Here is a 7,820-nt window from a genome sequence, read left to right as displayed (position 1 = left end):
ACATCTACTGTACACATCTGCCGTACACATCTACCATCTACCGTACACATCTACCGTACACATCTACCATCCACCGTACACATCTACCGTACACATCTACCATCTACCGTACACATCTACCGTACACATCTACCATCTAACGTACACATCTACCATACACATCTACCGTACACATCTGCCGTACACATCTACCATCTACCGTACACATCTACCGTACACATCTACCATCTACATCTACCGTACACATCTAACGTACACATCTACCATCTACATCTACCGTACACATCTACCGTACACATCTACCGTACACATCTACCGTACACATCTACCATCTACCGTACACATCTACCGTACACATCTACCATACACATCTACCATCTACCGTACACATCTACCGTACACATCTACCATCTACCGTACACATCTACCGTACACATCTACCATCTACCGTACACATCTACCGTACACATATACCGTACACATCTACCATACACATCTACCATCTACATACACATCTACCGTACACATCTACCATCTACCGTACACATCTACCACCTACCGTACACATCTACCGTACACATCTACCATCTACCGTACAGTACACATCTACCGTACACATCTACCGTACACATCTACACATCTACCATCTACCATCATCACTGCTACACATCTACCGATACATCTACCGCATACATCTACCATCTACATACACATCTACCATCTACCGTACACATCTACATCTACGCACACATCTACCGTACACATCTACCGTACACATCTACATCTACCGTACACATCTACCGTACACATCTACCATCTACATACACATCTACCGTACACATCTACCGTATACATCTACCGTACTACATCTACCGTACACATCTACCATACACATCTACCATCTACCGCATACATCTACCGATCTACTGTACACATCTACATCTACCGTACACATCTACCGTACCATCTACCGTACACATCTACCATCTACCGCATAATACATCTACCATCTACCGTACACATCTACCATCTACCGTACACATCTACCATCTACCGTACACATCTACATCTACCGTATACATCTACCGTCATACATCTACCGTACACATCTACATCTACCGTACACATCTACCGTACATATCTACCATCTACATACACATCTACCGTACACATCTACCGTACACATCTACCGTACACATCTACCGTACACATCTACCATACACATCTACCATCTACCGTACATTACCGTACATCTACCGTACACATCTACCATCTACCGTACACATCTACCGTACACATCTACCATCTACCGACACATCTACCGTACACATCTACCATACACATCTACCGTACACATCTACTGTACACATCTACCATACACATCTACCATCTACCGTACAGTACACATCTACCGTACACATCTACCATCTACCGTACATCTACCGTACATACTACCATCTACCGTACATCTACATCTACATCTATCGTACACATCTACGATACATCTACACATCTACCATCTACCGTCACTACATCTACCGTACACATCTACTCATATCTACCGTACACATCTACCGTACACATCTACATCTACCGTACACATCTACCGTACACATCTACCATCTACATACCATCGTACACATCTACACATCTACCGTACACATCTACCGTACACATCTACCGTATACATCACCATCTACCGTACACATCTACCGTACACATCTACTGCATACATCTACATCATACACATCTACCATCTACCGTACACATCTACCGTACACATCTACCATCTACCGTACACATCTACCATCACATCTACCGTACACATCTACCGTACACATCTACCATACACATCTACCATCTACCGTACACATCTACCGTACACATCTACCATCTACATCACATACTACATCTACCGTATACATCTACATCTACCGTACACATCTACCGTACACATCTACCATCTACATACACATCTACCGTACACATCTACCATCTACCGCATATCTACATCTACTGTACACATCTACATATACCGTACACATATACTGCATACATCTACATCTACCATACACATCTACATCTACCGTACACATCTACCGCACATCTACCGACACATCTACCATCTACCGTACACATCTACATCTAGTACACATCTACCGTACACATCTACCATCTACCGTCTACATCTACCATCTACCATCCACATCTACCATACACATCTACCGTATACATCTACCATCTACCGTACACATATACCATCTACTGTACACATCCATCACCGTACACATCTACCGCATACACTACCGTACACATATACCATCTACCGTACACATCTACTCGCATACATCTACCGCACACATCTACCATCTACCGCACACATCTACCGTCACATCTACCGTATCACCATCTACCATCTACATCTACCATCATCAACCGTACACATCTACCGTATACATCTACCATCTACCGACACATCTACCGCATATCTACCATCTACGTAACATCTACCGTATACATCTACCATCCACCGCATACATCTACTGCATACATCTACCATCTACCGTACACATCTACCGTACACATCTACCATCTACCGATACACATCTACCATCTACCGTACACATCTACTGTACACATCTGCCGTACACATCTACCATCTACCGTACACATCTACCATACACATCTACCATCCACCGTACACATCTACCGTACACATCTACCATCTACCGTACACATCTACCGTACACATCTACCATCTAACGTACACATCTACCATACACATCTACCGTACACATCTGCCGTACACATCTACCATCTACCGTACACATCTACTACATCTACCATCTACATCTACCGTATACATCTACGCACACATCTACCATCTACATCTACACGTACACATCTACACATCTACCGTACACATCTACCATACACATCTACCATACATCTACCATATACCGACACATCTACCGTACACATCTACCATACACATCTACCACTACTAATCTACCGTACACATCTACCATCTACCTAGCATGTACCATACACATCTACCATCTACCGCATACATCTACCGTACATACTACCGTACCATCTACCGTACACATCTACCATCTACCATACACATCTACCGTACACATCTACCATCTACCTACATCTACCGTACACATCTACCATCTACCGTACACATCTACCGTACACATCTACCATCTACATACACATCTACCGCATAACATCTATCGACACATCTACCGTACACATCTACCATACACATCTACCATCTACCGTACACATCTACCATACACATATACCGTACACATGCGTACACATCTACCGATCATACCATCTACTGTACACATCTACCATCTACCGTACACATCTACATCTACGTACACATCTACCGATACATCTACCGTACACATCTACATCTACCGTACACATCTACCATACACATCTACCATCTACATACACATCTACCGTACACATCTACCGTACACATCTACCGTACACATCTACCGTACACATCTACCATGCACATCTACACATCTACCGTACACATCTACCGCATACATCTACCGTATACATCTACCATCTACCGTACACATCTACCGTACACATCTACCGCATATCTACCATCTACCGTACACATACTACCTACATCTAGCATATACATCTACCGTACACATCTACCATCTACCGTACACATCTACCGTCTACCGTACACATCTACATGCATAGCATGCACATCTACCGCTACACATCTACCGTACACATCTACATCTACCGTATACATCTACCGCATACATCTACCACTCTACGTACACATCTACCGCACATCTACATCTACCGTACACATCTACCGTACACATCTACCGCTACATCTACATCTACACATACACATCTACCGTACACATCTACGTGCACATCTACATCTACCGTATACCATCTACCGTACACATCTACCATCCTACCGCATACATCTACCGCATCACATCTACCATCTACCGTACTACATCTACCGTACACATCTACATCTACCATACACATCTACCGTACACATCTACCATCTACCGTACACATCTACCGTACACATCTACCGTACACATTTACATCTACCGTACACATCTACCGTATACATACACATCTACCGTACACATCTACCATCTACTGTACACATCTACCGTACACATCTACCATCTACCAGTACACATCTACCGTATACATCTACCGTACACATCTACATCTACCGTACACATCTACCGTACACATCTACATCTACCGTACACATCTACATCTACCGTACACATCTACCGTACACATCTACATCTACCGTACACATCTACCGTACACATCTACCATCTACCGTACACATCTACCGTACACATCTACATCTACCGTACACATCTACCATCTACCGTACACATCTACATCTACCGTACACATCTACATACACATCTACCATCTACCGTACACATCTACCGTACACATCTACATCTACCGTACACATCTACCGTACACATTTACATCTACCGTACACATCTACCGTATACATACACATCTACCATACACATCTACATTCTCCGTACACATCTACATCTACCGTACACATCTACCGTACACATCTACATCTACCATACACATCTACATCTACCGTACACATCTACATCTACCGTACACATCTACATCTACCGTACACATCTACCGTACACATCTACGTCTACCGTACACATCTACCGTCTACCGTACACATCCACATCTACCGTACACATCTACATCTACCGTACACATCTACCGTACACATCTACCATCTACATACACATCTACCGTACACATCTACCGTACACATCTACCGTATACATCTACCGTACACATCTACCGTACACATCTACACATCTACCGTACACATCTACCGTACACATCTACCGTACACATCTACCGTACACATCTACCATCTACCGTACACATCTACCGTACACATCTACCATCTACCGTACACATCTACCGTACACATCTACCGTACACATCTACCGTACACATCTACCATCTACCGTACACATCTACCATACACATCTACCGTACACATCTACCATCTGCCGTACACATCTACCGTACACATCTACCATCTACATCTACCGTACACATCTACCGTACACATCTACCATCTACCGTACACATCTACCATCTACATCTACCGTACACATCTACCGTACACATCTACCATCTACATCTAACGTACACATCTACCATCTACATCTAACGTACACATCTACCATCTACATCTACCGTACACATCTACCGTACACATCTACCGTACACATCTACCGTACACATCTACCATCTACATCTACCGTACACATCTACCATCTACATCTACCGTACACATCTACCGTACACATCTACCATCTACCGTACACATCTACCATCTACATCTACCGTACACATCTACCGTACACATCTACCATCTACATCTAACGTACACATCTACCGTACACATCTAACGTACACATCTACCATCTACATCTACCGTACACATCTAACGTACACATCTACCATCTACATCTACATACACATCTACCCTCCACAAATTACATTGATATTAACTACTTGTCTGTGCACGTCTTCTCACTCAACGTAAACAAGATAGCCTAGAATGATATTGATGTTGTCAGGAGAAAACTATTTATTTTCTACAATGATGGTCTAGGAACAGTGTGTTAACTGCCTTGTTCAGGGGCAGAACGACATATTTTTACCTTGTCAGCTCAGGGATTCAATCTTGCAACCTTTCGGTTACTGGCCCATCACTCTAACCACTAGGCTACCTGCCTCAAAGCATGATCAATCAATGTCCCTTCTCTTTCCTATCCTCTACAGTCAGCTCCAATACATCATAAGTTACGAGCTCTGTTTGTTTCTCTGTCTCTCTCTGTCTCTTTGTCTCTCTCTCTCTGTCTGTCTGTCTCTCTTTGTCTCTCTCGCTCTCTTTCTGTCTCTCTGTCTCTCTCTCTCTCTCTCTTTGTCTCTCTCTCTCTTTGTCTCTCTCTCTTTGTCTCTCTCTCTCTTTGTCTCTCTCTCTATCTCTGTGTCTCTCTCTTTCTGTCTCTCTGTCTCTCTCTCTCTGTCTCTTCTCTGTCTCTGTCTCGGTCGCTCTCTGATTACAGTTTCCAATGTCTCTTTCTTCCTCTCTTCTACCTCCAGCTCCAAGCCGTCTCTGATAGAATACCTGAGCTACAACCTGAACTTCCTCAGTATCCTGGTCGGACCCTGCAGTCACTATAAGGACTACATAGACTTTATAGAGGGGAGACACGTTCAGAGGAGGCTGAGAAGGCTTTCAGCATCCAACACTGGACAGAATGGATATGATAAAGTCCCAGAGCCCTCACCTATGGTAAGACTGGGTACAAGTAGAGTCATGTTAGTCCCAGAGCCCTCACCTATGGTAAGACTGGGTACAAGTGGAGTCATGTAAAGACGTACTTTCTTTCAGAAACTATATTGCCATTAAGTTTCTCTTATATGTGTATAATAACAATGTAATTACACTACTAACAACATAGCAGCATATTATCAGGTGTTTTCTTTGATAAGATGTGTTTTAAATGACTTACCTGGCTCAATGAAGGCAATTAAAAAAGTAGTTTCCCTGATGGCCATGAACGATCTGACTCTCTCCGTCTGGTTTTCAGGCTGCTGTCACAGGTAAACTGCTGATCTGTGGTGTGTGCATGGTTTTGTTCCTGACCCTCACCAAAGTGTTCCCCATCACATATAACGTTGACAACCATTTCGTCAACGAGGCACCTTTCCTGACCAGACTGACGTATGCCTTCTTCTCTATACAAGCTGCTAGACCCAAGTTCTACTTCGCCTGGACTTTAGGTGAGGCTTTACCCACACAGTGTAGTGTTGGCTATTGGAAAGTTCATTCATTCATTACTATTGGGGAAAGTTCATTCATTCATTACTATTGGGGAAAGTTCATTCATTCATTACTATTGGGGAAAGTTCATTCATTCATTCATACTGAGGAAAGTTCATTCATCCTTTCATTCTTCCATTCATGTGTTTGTCCCAACAGCGGATGCCATCAACAACGCAGCAGGTTATGGTTTTAAAGGTGTGGATGAAGCTGGACAGGTGTCCTGGGACCTCATCTCCAACATCAGTATCTGGGGGATTGAGGTACGTTTGGAAACAACAACAACACTTTTTGAGCTTTTAGCTTTGCAAAATGACTTGAAGTTTAATATTGAACTCTCTCTCTTTTTGCAGACAGCAACTAGCTTCAAGAAGTTCATAGATAACTGGAATATTCAGACTGGTGTTTGGCTCAAAACGTAAGTATTAATTCTACCGAAATATTCTACCGAGATATTCTACCAAGATATTCTACCAAGATAATGTCCACATATGCATAACATTAGTACAAAACCAATTTTCTGTACATTCATGAATGTTTTTTTTATTATGTTAACTGAATAACAATATATCTGATCTAGGTCTGTTTATAACTCCTCTCTGTTCAGTGTGTGTTACGACCGCGCTCCCAGTTACCCCACAGCCCCGACCTTCATCCTGTCTCCTCTCTCTTCAGTGTGTGTTACGACCGTGCTCCCCGTTACCCCACAGCTCTGACCTTCATCCTGTCTCCTCTCTCTTCAGTGTGTGTTACGACCGTGCTCCAGCTCTGACCTTCATCCTGTCTCCTCTCTCTTCAGTGTGTGTTACGACCGTGCTCCCCGTTACCCCACAGCTCTGACCTTCATCCTGTCAGCTCTATGGCATGGAGTTTACCCCGGATACTACTTCACCTT

This window comes from Oncorhynchus nerka, unplaced genomic scaffold, assembly GCF_034236695.1.
Source record: "Oncorhynchus nerka isolate Pitt River unplaced genomic scaffold, Oner_Uvic_2.0 unplaced_scaffold_958, whole genome shotgun sequence".
NCBI lineage: Eukaryota > Metazoa > Chordata > Actinopteri > Salmoniformes > Salmonidae > Oncorhynchus > Oncorhynchus nerka.
Note: the sequence above shows the minus strand (reverse complement) of the source record.